The sequence below is a fragment of the Prunus avium genome, chromosome 3 (assembly GCF_965620075.1).
Source record: "Prunus avium chromosome 3, drPruAviu1.hap1.1, whole genome shotgun sequence".
NCBI lineage: Eukaryota > Viridiplantae > Streptophyta > Magnoliopsida > Rosales > Rosaceae > Prunus > Prunus avium.
This window is the reverse complement of record NC_142286.1, coordinates 10515899-10529825: the sequence shown is the minus strand read 5'-3', so window position 1 is coordinate 10529825 and position 13927 is coordinate 10515899. Positions and strand designations below refer to the sequence as shown.

At 36.6% G+C, this 13927-nt stretch overlaps 1 pseudogene; it reads right to left on the bottom strand.

Annotated features, from left to right (window-relative positions):
- The window catches only part of LOC110757929 (pentatricopeptide repeat-containing protein At1g09220, mitochondrial-like), a 37744-nt pseudogene that overhangs the window by 2566 nt on the left and 21251 nt on the right, over positions 1 to 13927 (bottom strand).

Genomic DNA, 13927 nt, shown 5'->3' with positions numbered 1-13927 from the left:
TCCATGGCGGCTCGAGAAAACGTACAAGAGAAGGGAAGCGTAGGACCACTGGCTGATACCAATGTTAGACCCCGTTCGACCTTAACCTCCTAATATAGTAGGTTAGCTTGATTACAAAAGACTAAAACACCCTTGGCATCCTATCAGCTTGTCTTGCGCTGCTCTCTAAACTTCTTCCAGACGCATATGCTCTGCTCTAGCAGCACCACAACTTGAATTTTTTTTAGGTTGCAGAGGCAGCGAAGAAGATGAAGTCGTGAAAATGGTGTTGGTGATTTGCCCTAGCTTATGCCTCATTTTAGTTGAAACTCACCGTTTCACTAGTTGTAGGTTTTTTAAAAAGGTCTGGGCCATGTATAAGTCTGGCCCAAATTTTTGTTAATAACTTGTAGGTCTTTTGAAAAGTCTGGCCCAAATGTTTATTAATAAAACATTTTTAACCTTTTAGTCTATACCCAGTGCTATATTTAACTACTATATTACTACAATAATAATTTATAAAAATTAATAAATATATTATTTTAATTTTCGTAGTACTCATATCCTAATTTTTAGAGAATTGAATAAATGTACAATCTTTATGCTTATTAGTGTTTTTTTTTAATAAAAAAAATTTCGACACTTTTACACTGTGACCCCTTGGACTGAAAATCCTGGATCCGCCACTGCTTAAAACTATGTGATTTCTGTTCTTCCTTCTCGGTTCTCTGATTTCAGTCCTTTCTGTCGTCCCTTCGATCTATATTTTCGTCTCCTCAACCTCCGATATTCTTCTTGTTCTATTGTTTTGCCCTTTCTTTCGTCTTTTCGATCTATATTTTCGTCTCATCAATCTCTTATATTCTTCTATGTTCTATTGTTTGAGTGCTTAATCTAGCACCTACAGGCTGTACTACATCAACCTTCCAACCCCAGCAAAGATGTTGGACATAAGCATGTAGTCCCCTCCATATCCTCTCTCCATCTCCAATATCTTCTTTGTCACCCTCTCACCCATTTCCACATTACCATGAAAGCTACAAGCACCCAACAGGGTCCTCCAGATCACAACATTAACGATATTGGAAGGAATCTCCAAAGCCATATTTTCTACTTCTTCTAATCTCCCTGCCCTCTGTTGCGTCGATACAGCTGCACCAAAATGGATTCAATTGCATCCTCAACTTGTGATATTCGCAAGTGCACGAGCCGTTCGGTAGTATAGCGTATGTAAGTGCGAGGTCGATTCCACAGGGATTGGTGATTGAATGATCCAATTTAGTTTCCCTACACAAAACAGAAATGAAAAAGAAAGGAAATAAATAAAACAAGGAAGAAAGAAATAACTAACTCAAGCAGATAAGTTCCCAAGTTCAATTAAATTAATGGATTGATTCTAGCTAAAGTATGATTAAGCCATGGTGTTTGGTCATAACCTTGTGTTCCTAATTCCCTAATTTGATCATTTGTTGTCTAACCTAAAATTAAGCATTAGGAACCCATTAAGCATAGAAGAACATTTTAAACAACCAAGTATGTATCTAATCCCTGTTGTCGAATGTCCATACATACTCTTCCTATTCATAGTTCAATTCGAATTAAAGCATGGTGTCTACTCTTAATTCAAACCAAGATAGCTAACATGCAAGCCTAAATGGTGATCAATCATTCAAACTAGCATATTAACTTATAAGCATAATGAATAAGAACAAAAATCATAATTGAAACTTGGAAACTAATCAAACTTGAAACTAAAGAAAAGAATTTACATAACAATGAAAATTAAGTAGAACTTGGAAAAACTTAAGGAGAATTTTAGCACAAAGATCTCATTATAACAATTGAAAACTAGAAAATGAAACTAAGAGAATTTGAGGGAGAGAAGGGAATGAAGCTCTAGAGAAGTGTTTGAGAGCTCCCCCCCTTGGGGTGTGTTTACAAGCTTAGAGAACTTCCCTATTTATAGGCCTAGGGGAAGTGAAAATCTGAATTCAATATGGCTAATGCATACAACACTTGTTTTATAAAATCTGAAATGGTTGATGCACTTGTATTAGAAAATCTAAATTGGGTGATGCACTTCACCAATAGATCCCACCAGCAGCCCTAGCTCATCTTCATGTCACCATGACCAAGCTTCCAACCAGAAATGATAGCTCATACCTAGCTCACCATGACCAAGCATCCAACCAGCACATGCTGAGGTCAGCATGACCAGCAACTTCAAGGGCTTACAACTTGGGCTTCTCTTAATCAAATTAGGACTTTAAGCACTCTCAATTGAAGTTCAGAATGTCTTCTTTCCAGCCATATGTTATTTGGGCCAATCCAAGGTCGGAGGAAGAAGTTAAGGCCGAAACAAATTGCTAACTCATTTTCCGCGCTGATAAGATCCATCCTGAGCATGGTTCTGTGTTTGCTAGGTAACGGACTCCAGATTTATCCAATGGGGCTGCTAGGGGTGAGCATCGGTTCGAAACCAATGGTTTTTTACCAATCCAATCCAATCCAATCTTCTATTGGATTATAAATTTTACAATCCAATCCAATGTGTTTGGATGTCAGGATCCAATCCAATCCGATCCAATGTACATTGGATTGGATTGGATTGGATGATCGGTTTGTATGAAAAAATAATTATGATAAAAAAAACTTCATAATCTTTCATAACATTTAATTCAAAATTCAATTCAAAATTCAATATGATGAAAGATATGACATTAATATATTAATTTTTAATATAAATTAATATAATATTATATTTAATATGTTAACGTTTTGATTTTTTCGAAAGTAAGATTAATATATTAGTGAGAAACAAGATGAAATGTAAATATTATACAATATGAAAGTATATTAATGTGTATATTGGATTGGTTCGGTTTAGGTTGGATTTTCAATTCTTGATCCGCCATCCGATCCAATCCAATTGGATTTCTATTTTTCTAATCCAATCCAATCCATTAATGTTGTCGAAACCAATGAAAATTGGATTGGATTGGATTGGATTGGTCGGTTTTAGTGGATTGGTTTGGATCCTGCACAGCCCTAGGGGCTGCATTTTGGATATGTTATAGTACACACCAATTGGAACAACTTTCATGAAGAATGTGGCCTCATTAGAGCTATGTAGGTTGTTGAAACAAAGCTTGCAATATGACCTACGGAACTGGACTGGCAGGGGGCTGTAGCCAAAATGAGTTTGTCTTTAAGCTCTTCATCCATTCATCCAAATTAGGCCTTAACATGCTTGAATTGCATGAATTATGCTCTCTAAAGCCATCATTATTACCTAAAGCTCAATGAACTGAAAGATAAACACAAAAAGGATTAAAAGCACAAGTTTAACTCAAAAACATAACCAAATCATAAGCTAGAAGGGTACAAAATGATATACAATTATGAACCGATCAAATACCCCCAAACCTAGATTTTGCTAGTCCTCAAGCAAAACAAAAGGAAAACGAAGATAAAAACAAACAAGAAGTTAACTAGACCACTTTCGTAGGTAACTCGATTGCATTGAGCATATGCAACAAGCCTTTAAACCTCTAGGCATCCCTAGTAGGAGGAGTTGTGTCTCCTGAGGGTTTAACAGATACGATACCCACAAACGTTTTACTGACTCTGTAAAACAAGGTAATTAGAAAACTTAAAAGATTGTTAGTCCTTAAGCAAAATAAAAAACAAAAACAAAAAAAAATAATTACAATAACAAAAACAAAACAAAAAAAACAAAACAAAACAAAACAAAATTACAAAAATAAAAAGAACTCAAAACAATCTTTCCGAACATTTTCTGAAGAGAAATGACTCATGCACATGACTCAAAAGTTTTAACAATAAAAGCTCAATTTTTAAACATTATTCACAAAGCGGCAAAGTTAAAAACATAATATGCTCAAAGTGTGGTAGTGTGATAGCCAAATGCAACAAATTCCCCAATCTTAGTTTTCACACAATTTCAAAAATCATACAAAGCACAAGTTCAACTTCAAATCTCACCAAAGTTGTCCTCTCACAAATGAATCACTCGGAAGAGGGCTATAATGCAACACTCAGTTATAAACATGAGATTAGAGTTAAACCATAAAGACTTAACTCGAAATAGAAAGATGAAGAACTTGCATTAATATGATCTCAAGAAGGATGCCAAACACTTAAAAGTAGAAAAATGAATGCAATTCAACCACATGACATTTAAGATCAATTTAGGTCTTTAACATAGGTTGTAATGGGGCCAAGGGTGTAAGGTGAGTAAGAAATGAAAGGTATGGATAAAACAAAGTCCAAGGAACTCAAAATATAAGAGCATAAAACAATTGTTTACAAGACTTCGAATCATCACAATGAGAATTTATTTTTCTTTTACATGATCAAAACTCCTTATACCTTTATTTACATTGATTCACTCCTTTCCTGAACAACCACCAATTTATTTTGAAGGCCCAAAAATGAATTTTCAAACAACCGGCACTTAATCACAACTTTCTCTTTTCTTTCACCAATTGTGTGAATTTTTTTTTTTTTTTTAATTATTTTTTTTTTGGATGTAATATCCCTTCCCAAACTTAGCTTGAAAAACACATCCGAATTAGAGCTCATGAATTCCTTAGAAAGGTAAATATTTGTTTTTCGGGCTAAGGCGAGGAAATATAATTGGTAAAATGAAAGAAAAGGTTTACATGTAGGCTCAAAATGGTAAACAATGGAAAATCATGCTTAAGCATGCATAAGGTTAGCTTGAAAGGCAGAAACGATCCAAAGAGGGCCTTAATATCACTTCTTAAATGTCGTGAAGTCAAATTGCATAAGAATGAATGACTTTTAAGTGTTCAACCAAATCAATGAATAATGAGATCAAACAACAACTTAGATGACAAGAAATTAAGAGTATGTGTATAACACTCATGAAATGAAGCACAAGGCTCAAAAGCTCACTTTATATGGTTGGTTATATAAGTCTAATTTATGCTTCATACAATTCTTTAGATCATGCAAATCCTTTAATTGGAAAATTATGAAACAAATGGCAAGTGTAAAGAAGGTTTCAAGCATATCATGCTAGAATGATGCCAAATTAATTAATTAATTAATTATAAAAATTTACAAGGAAAAAAATAAATAATAAATAAAATTCAATTTTTTATTTAAGTCATGCAACATTTATCACAATCTCATCAAATGTGTTCGGAAAGTGACTAAACAAAACAAGATTCAAAACAAGAAAGAAATTTAATTTAATTTAATTTTTTTTTAAAATTTTAAGAAAAACCAAGTTTACTTGCTAAACTCCAATACCCCCAAACCTAGAAATGAACATTGTCCTCAATGTTTAAAAATTAGCCACAAACAATGTCATAACAAGAAATGAAAGGTACTAAAGTAAATATAAATCACAAAACACACTTGAATTAAAATACACAAATAAAATAAAATAAAATAAATAAAAATAAAAATTACAAAACAAACAAACAAACAAATAAATAAATAACGAAACAGTAAAACACTCAAAACAGTAAGCCCTAAACAGACAGTCTTACGCAAACTAAAACCCAAACGTTTGAAAGCCCAACCCCAAAGAAAGTTAACTCACTTTGAAACCAAAACAATGGTGAAAACCCGACCCACAATGAAATTCAAAGGCCACACGTTTTAATTTTAATTTTTTCTTAAAAAGATAAAACGTGAATTATGAGCGCAAAGCGGGATTTCTAAAAAGAGGGAATGTGGTCCCTGATGTCGTCTCATGGATAGTCATGGGCAGACTGAGCGAGACACGTGTTGACAGATAGAAGCGCCGCAGATTTCACAAGCAGAAATTACGGGCTCATGGAAAGGCGCGAAGGCTTTACTGAACGCGTCCGTTCAGAAAAGACATGTCGTGATAAATGAGTTGGGTATGGTTGGAAAGCGAGAAGGTTGTGGGACTCGAGGAATGCTGGAGATTCAGAAATGCTTAGACGCTGCAATGGCTAGGGTTTGTCAAAGACTATGTATATAAGAAGGAAAAAGATGGGGATAAAAACAAAACCACAAACTCAGAAACACAAAAGAGAAAAGAAGAAAAAAAAAAAAATCAGAAATCAAATGGCCTCTTCCTACCCATTTTCGTTGGATCTCAACCTAGCTCCACCGACTCAGACATTGGGCCAAGCAGCGGCACCAGTATGGATGCCCTACTTTGGCTCCTCCCGGGGGCCTGTGTCTGTCAATGACTCAATACTCCTAGACAACGATGTTGCTATTGGAGTTGGCAGAAATTTAGTGACTCCCAAAGATATACGTGTGTTCGGGACAAGGGATGACAACCGGGTCACGAGTGATGCCCTGGCACTGAGCGTGCAGAGTACAGCATGTGTCGCAAGTTTGGGTCATCGCCTACTTGCGAAGTCCCATGAGGTGGAGGTGCTCAAAGCTCAGTTGGCGGCGGAGCGAAGTATGGTTGAAGATTGTCAGAGTGCTATAAAAAGCTTGAAAAGGGAAAGGTCAAGGATAGTGGAGGTGAATCGACACCAGCTAGAAGTATTGCGGGACGAGAATAAAAACCTATCAAAGATGGTAGAGTTGTATTCTCGCGACATGCGAAAGCAGCTGGAGGACCTAGACCGACCGGGTAAACGCAAGAAAGCAGATCACGAGAGTAGTTACGCGCAAGCTAAGATTGCGATCTTTGGGAGCTCAAGTGATGAGCCCCAAGAGGCTGTGCGTGAAGACCCAGAAGTGGACATCCAGACGGCCAAACTAAAAGCTCCTATGGTCGAGACACCGAGCGCCAAGAAGAAATGATTTCAGTTTTTATTTATTTATTTATTTTTAAAGTTTTTTTTTTTTTTTTTTATATATATAAAAATGTTATGCTATCTCAAAGAGACGATTGACCCTAAATTTAAAGAATGACAATCAAATAAAAACACGAAAACCCAAACATGAAATTTTTATTAGTTAAGTAAACACACAAATAGCTGCTTCTTCTTTTAAGAGAAAAACTTAAGGATGACCAGTTAAGGGCCTCAGAAAACACAGCCAGGGGTTCCGGGAAGGTTGGAGGGGTCACAATGGTCCCGCTTAAAACCCGAACTTCTTAGACACCGAAGGTGCCGCCTAAAGAACTCCTAGACACTGTATAGACTGCGGTTGCTCACTGGAGTTACCAAAAATTTAGCTCATTCAAAGAATATCCTATGAGTTTTAAATTATAAAACCTAATAAAAACAAAATAAATAAATAAATAAATAAAAACTGAAATAAACACGCAATTCAAACAAGAATTTAAAAGAAGAGATGGGATTCTTGCACCAGGTGTCCAAGACGCATCTTTAATTTTGTCTCTTCTTCCAACTAAATTCTTGAGAAACCTGACAAACAAGAAGAAAACAATTGAAAAAAAAAATAAAATAATAAAATAACAACTGAAAAAAGCAAAAACACAAACATCAGAAAACAGGGAGGCAAAAGTAAGTGAAAGTGTAAGCATGCTCCCTTTTAAAAAAAAACGTGCTCGCAATTTGCGCCGGAAATGAAGGGATCCGAGAGAAAAGAGCACAGGATAGCACCCTCGAGATCCGAAGTGCTTTCGGCTCCCTCGTCTGTATAAGTCTATTTAAACTCATCTCGGTGAAGTAGAAGAGCACCCCGCATTTCTTCCTGCAAATTCAGAGAAAAACATCAAAAAATCCAAAAACAAAACAATGGCATCCTCATGCACTCACCTTGATGATCTTAACCTTGAATTGTCCCTTGCGCCACCGAATGCGCAGATAAGGGTTCCTCCAAACCATGTCTTCCCAAACTCCACATATCATCACGGTACGGCCTCAAACTTTGCTGAGATAATACCGAACTTTTCTGAGGCAATGCCGAACAGAGCAGCGCTGCTGGGAGGCATGATTGGTAACAAGCTCACACCGACAGATCATCTGCATGTGGCACAGAGGTCTGACAAGGCAGCGGTGGAGGAGTCCCACAATTTAACTGTACTCCACGCAGTCTCGGCTACCAATTTGGGCATGCGATTGCTGGCGAGAACACGGGAGTGTGCCGCGATGAGCGAGGAAATAGCTTCCTTGAAGGCTATGGTGGCGGACTTGCAGAAGCGGCTCTATTGTGCCAATCAGCACGTGGAAGCACTGCAGAGAAAAAATGAGGACCATGTGGAGCTGCTGCAGATTCTGCAAGTAAGAGAAAACAGAGGCATGCCATGAAGATGAAGATGAAGATGAAGAAGTTGTTTTTATTTTTAATTTACTTGAATGTTTTTTTTTTTTTTTTTGTTTTAAACTTTTTATCTTTTTGAATGCAATGTTTGAATAAAAATGTGTTTTTAACACTCAGAAATAAACTAACTAACCACACCACGTAAATAAATAAACTAACCTAATAAAACAAAAAAAACATAAAAGAAAACCAAGAAGTTCCAAATTGAATTTTTTAAAATTTTTGTTTTTTTTTGTTATTATTATTTACAACTAACTGACCACACAAAGAAAAAAAAACAACAAAGAAGTTCCAAATTGCAATTTACAAGGAAAAATAAAAACCCAAATTTCAAATTTCAATTTTTTTATATATATTTATTATTATTGTTTTTAAAACACACAAATATACAAGCAACTCACGGATGACCAGTTAAGGGCCTCAGAAAACACAGCCAGGGGATCCGGGAAGGTTGGAGGGGTCACAATGGTCCCGCTTAAAACCCAAACTTCTTAGACACCGAAGGTGTCGCCTAAAGAACTCCTAGACACTGTATTAACGGAAGTGCTCACTGGGGTTACCATAAGTCGGCTCATATGAAAAATCTTTTTTTTTTATTTATTTAAATTTTTAAGATAAGAAATAAAAACAAATTAAGATAAAATGAAACAACAAACCATAAACAAAAATGAACTAAGTACTGTAAAAAAATTCAAACAAACAACATAAATTGTTGTACTAAAAGAAACAAACCAAGAAACCAAAGAAAAAAAAAAAACAAACAGCACTTTCTATCACCCGTTTATCACCATTTGGACAGATTCGTTTCTATGTTTTTCAGCTTCGACCTCTGTTCAGTTTTTAGGCTATAACTTTCCAACCGTAAGTCCAAATTTTACGTTCTTTATATGGTTGGATTCAGCATAGAAAAACAAAGAACTCAAAGCAGACCAAAAGGCAAAAACAACTACGAAAATAAACAGAATTCAAAGAAAAGAAAGGATTGAAATGCTCCCCCTTGAAGCGATTAGGTCGAGCATGGATGCACTTGGAGGTCGCGACTTCTCCCACTGCTCCACACTTCCCATTCTTTGAAGTTGCCATCTCTCTCCATTTTTATTGAGCTATTTACATTGCTAAAACAAACACATACAAAAACTTGAAACGGAATTAAAGGATTACGAAATATAAAAAATAACTAAAAATGAAAGGGAAAACTCAACACAAGTCCAATTCCATGCTTCAAAGCAACAAGCACCAATGGGTTGTGTAAGCTGGGACTTAAACCCAGTTCTCTTGCTTGTTGGGCAATTGTCCTTTTCTGTTGGACTACAAACACAACTTGTCCATTAACGTCATTAACTTTAAAACTTGAAATTGTCTAGTTAAGAAAAAAAAATAAAGTAGGAAAGCCAAATAGAATCAAACAATGTTACCGATCCCCGGCAACGGCGCCAAAAACATGTTGCGTCGATACAGCTGCACCAAAATGGATTCAATTGCATCCTCAACTTGTGATACTCGCAAGTGCACGAGCCGTTTGGTAGTATAGCGTATGTAAGTGCGAGGTCGATTCCACAGGGATTGGTGATTGAATGATCCAATTTAGTTTCCCTACACAAAACAGAAATGAAAAAGAAAGGAAATAAATAAAACAAGGAAGAAAGAAATAACTAACTCAAGCAGATAAGTTCCCAAGTTCAATTAGATTAATGGATTGATTCTAGCTAAAGTATGATTAAGCCATGGTGTTTGGTCATAACCTTGTGTTCCTAATTCCCTAATTTGATCATTTGTTGTCTAACCTAAAATTAAGCATTAGGAACCCATTAAGCATAGAAGAACATTTTAAACAACCAAGTATGTATCTAATCCCTGTTGTCGAATGTCCATACATACTCTTCCTATTCATAGTTCAATTCGAATTAAAGCATGGTGTCTACTCTTAATTCAAACCAAGATAGCTAACATGCAAGCCTAAATGGTGATCAATCATTCAAACTAGCATATTAACTTATAAGCATAATGAATAAGAACAAAAATCATAATTGAAACTTGGAAACTAATCAAACTTGAAACTAAAGAAAAGAATTTACATAACAATGAAAATTAAGTAGAACTTGGAAAAACTTAAGGAGAATTTTAGCACAAAGATCTCATTATAACAATTGAAAACTAGAAAATGAAACTAAGAGAATTTGAGGGAGAGAAGGGAATGAAGCTCTAGAGAAGTGTTTGAGAGCTCCCCCCCTTGGGGTGTGTTTACAAGCTTAGAGAACTTCTGTTGCATTCCTAAAAGGACACAATTTAATGTGCAAACAACCAATTAAAAATACCCGCAAGTGCACGAATCTATCGAAGTATAGATTGTATAAGTACGGGGTCGATCCCACGAAGAACTTGTCGGTTGTCTATAAGTTCTAATTCGAGTACAAAAAGAACACTTAACTAACACACCACAATGCACAAATGAAAATTTGAAACTAAAAAGGAATATAAAAGAAACAAACAAAACAAAACAAAAAAGAATTGTGCTGTGAACAGTGACCAGCGACCGGTCGTTTGTTAAGAGCGACCGGTCGTTTTTTGTCTGGCGACCGGTCGTGAGGTAAAAGCGACCGGTCGTTTTAGTACAGAGTCGAAACTTCAGAATTGTGTGCTGAGCGACCGGTCGTGAGACACTAGCGACCGGTCGTTCTTGGGCAGAGTCGTTTTCTCTGTTTTTCCAGTTTCGACCTCTATCCAGTGTTTTGCCTATAACTTTCCAACCGTACGTCCAAAATTCACGTTCTTTATACGGTTGGATTCAGCACAGAAAATGGAAGAACACAACGCGGACCAAAAGTCCAAAACAATTACGGAAACAGATAGAATTTAGTAACAAAGACACGTAACGTGCCAAACACGCAACTCACACACACATTGGGGGGGGGGGGGGGGGGTTTTGATTTGTTTGAAGTAACCTATTTCTATTGCATGAAAGTAAATGGACTTTGAAATTAAATGAGAATGGCGGAGATGAATTATCAAGATGTGAAATCAAAATGTAACAAACACTAGGGTTTCGGAATCCACCCTAAACAATTCTACCCAAGTTCATGAATACTCAAGTAATGAACTCTAAACATGTTGATGAAGATGTTCACAATCAAGACCATGGGTCGTGGCTCAAGACGCATTGATTCTCTCTAATATACGTAAAGTGCATGGTTCGTGCTACAATACTTGTGCCCTCCTCATAACCGAACCTAGGTATGGTTCGTACTTCGATTCAATTACAAGGAGAACCCATTAAGTTCAAAGAGAATATGAACATCACAAGAATCCTAATAGCATGGTGTTTACATTAGGTATTCAAGAAACCAATTCACATGGATGATTCTTACTTCATCCATTTATTGCTTAGGATAACATGAGGATACACATAATCCCAACAATCTCAAGAAGCATGCTTTCAAAGGTGATCAATCAAAGAAGAACATACATCAAGGATAGATTAATTTGGTGAATTGGAATTCATCAACAATATCTAGAAATTCATACACTCAAGCATCAAAACAAAAAGGTAATCATGTTTAGGGCTTCAACCTAAGCCCTAGCTATGGCGTTTAGTTCCTCATAATCATTTCAAACACAAATTCAAAATGAAATTAGAAAGAGTTTACAGATTTTCAGAAAATGATGAAAGCTTCAAGATCATCAATGGTGGAAGTCTTCTTCTCCACTTTTCTTGACTGCACCTTGGCTTTCTCCTAGCTCCAAGCTCCAAAATCTGCTCTCAATTGTGTAGAATGGTGGAATACCCTCTCTCCCGTTGCAAAAACTCCCCCAAATCTGATTGCAATCCCTTTTGACTTCTCTCTCTCCTCCTTTCCAGCTTTTCTTTTAGTATAAAACTTATTCTTTCTCTAAAGCTATTGCCCATTGTCCCCTTGCAAATGATGAAACCTTGTTTTAAGGTATAATCCAAGGCTCCAATTGACTCAGGAAATGCCACTCAAATGCAATCCATTGTTACCAAAAGGTGTGGTAACAAGTAGAAATAAAATGCTATTAAGTGGGGGTGAAAACTGGGCCAAAACAAACATCCAGAGCCAGCGTCAATTGTCCGATCAGCTGGATAGGCTACACTTGCCCAATGGAGCTCAAATTTGGATATGTTGTAGTTAACATCCATTGGAACAAGTCTTATGAAGATCATCACCTCATCCAAGGACCGGAACATGCTGATCCAAGGCCACGAAATTGACCTACGAAAATGAACAAAAACAGAATTTATATCAAATAATGCACTTTTAGCTCATTTTCATACAAACCAAGGTAAAACCTATTAAAACACAAAAAAGAAGTAAAAAGCTATAAAATGTCAAGAACTAACTCAAAATAGTGGGTGAATAACATGAAAAATCATGTGTAAAAATGAACCGAACAACTTCCCTATTTATAGGCCTAGGGGAAGTGAAAATCTGAATTCAATATGGCTAATGCATACAACACTTGTTTTATAAAATCTGAAATGGTTGATGCACTTGTATTAGAAAATCTAAATTGGGTGATGCACTTCACCAATAGATCCCACCAGCAGCCCTAGCTCATCTTCATGTCACCATGACCAAGCTTCCAACCAGAAATGATAGCTCATACCTAGCTCACCATGACCAAGCATCCAACCAGCACATGCTGAGGTCAGCATGACCAGCAACTTCAAGGGCTTACAACTTGGGCTTCTCTTAATCAAATTAGGACTTTAAGCACTCTCAATTGAAGTTCAGAATGTCTTCTTTCCAGCCATATGTTATTTGGGCCAATCCAAGGTCGGAGGAAGAAGTTAAGGCCGAAACAAATTGCTAACTCATTTTCCGCGCTGATAAGATCCATCCTGAGCATGGTTCTGTGTTTGCTAGGTAACGGACTCCAGATTTATCCAATGGGGCTGCATTTTGGATATGTTATAGTACACACCAATTGGAACAACTTTCATGAAGAATGTGGCCTCATTCGAGCTATGTAGGTTGTTGAAACAAAGCTTGCAATATGACCTACGGAACTGGACTGGCAGGGGGCTGTAGCCAAAATGAGTTTGTCTTTAAGCTCTTCATCCATTCATCCAAATTAGGCCTTAACATGCTTGAATTAAATGAATTATGCTCTCTAAAGCCATCATTATTACCTAAAGCTCAATGAACTGAAAGATAAACACAAAAAGGATTAAAAGCACAAGTTTAACTCAAAAACATAACCAAATCATAAGCTAGAAGGGTACAAAATGATATACAATTATGAACCGATCACCCTCCCTAGCATATCTATTAAGCACCCATAGTGCTTGATATCTAGTGCAATTTCATACTTGTCGACCATCTTCCCAAAGAAGTTCAGCCCCTCATCAATTAATCCTCCATGACTACAGGCATTGAAAATACTCAAGAGTGTCACTCGATTTGGTTTGAGACCAACTTGCTCAATACTATTAAAATACTCAACGTTTTCTTTCCCCATCCTACGCATTGCAAACCCAGAGATTATAGATGTCCATGACACCAAATTCTTCCTCTCAACAGATATCTCCTCATATAATCTCAATGCACTCTCTATGCAGCCACATTTTGCATAAGAATCCAAAAGGGAATTGGTGACACGTATGTCAGATGCATTAAATCCTCTCTTCTCACCGTAAGTAGGGGTGGGCACGGTACGGTATGGTACGGTATTGAGCCCGTACCGCTACCGATACCGGAAATTTAAATCGGTA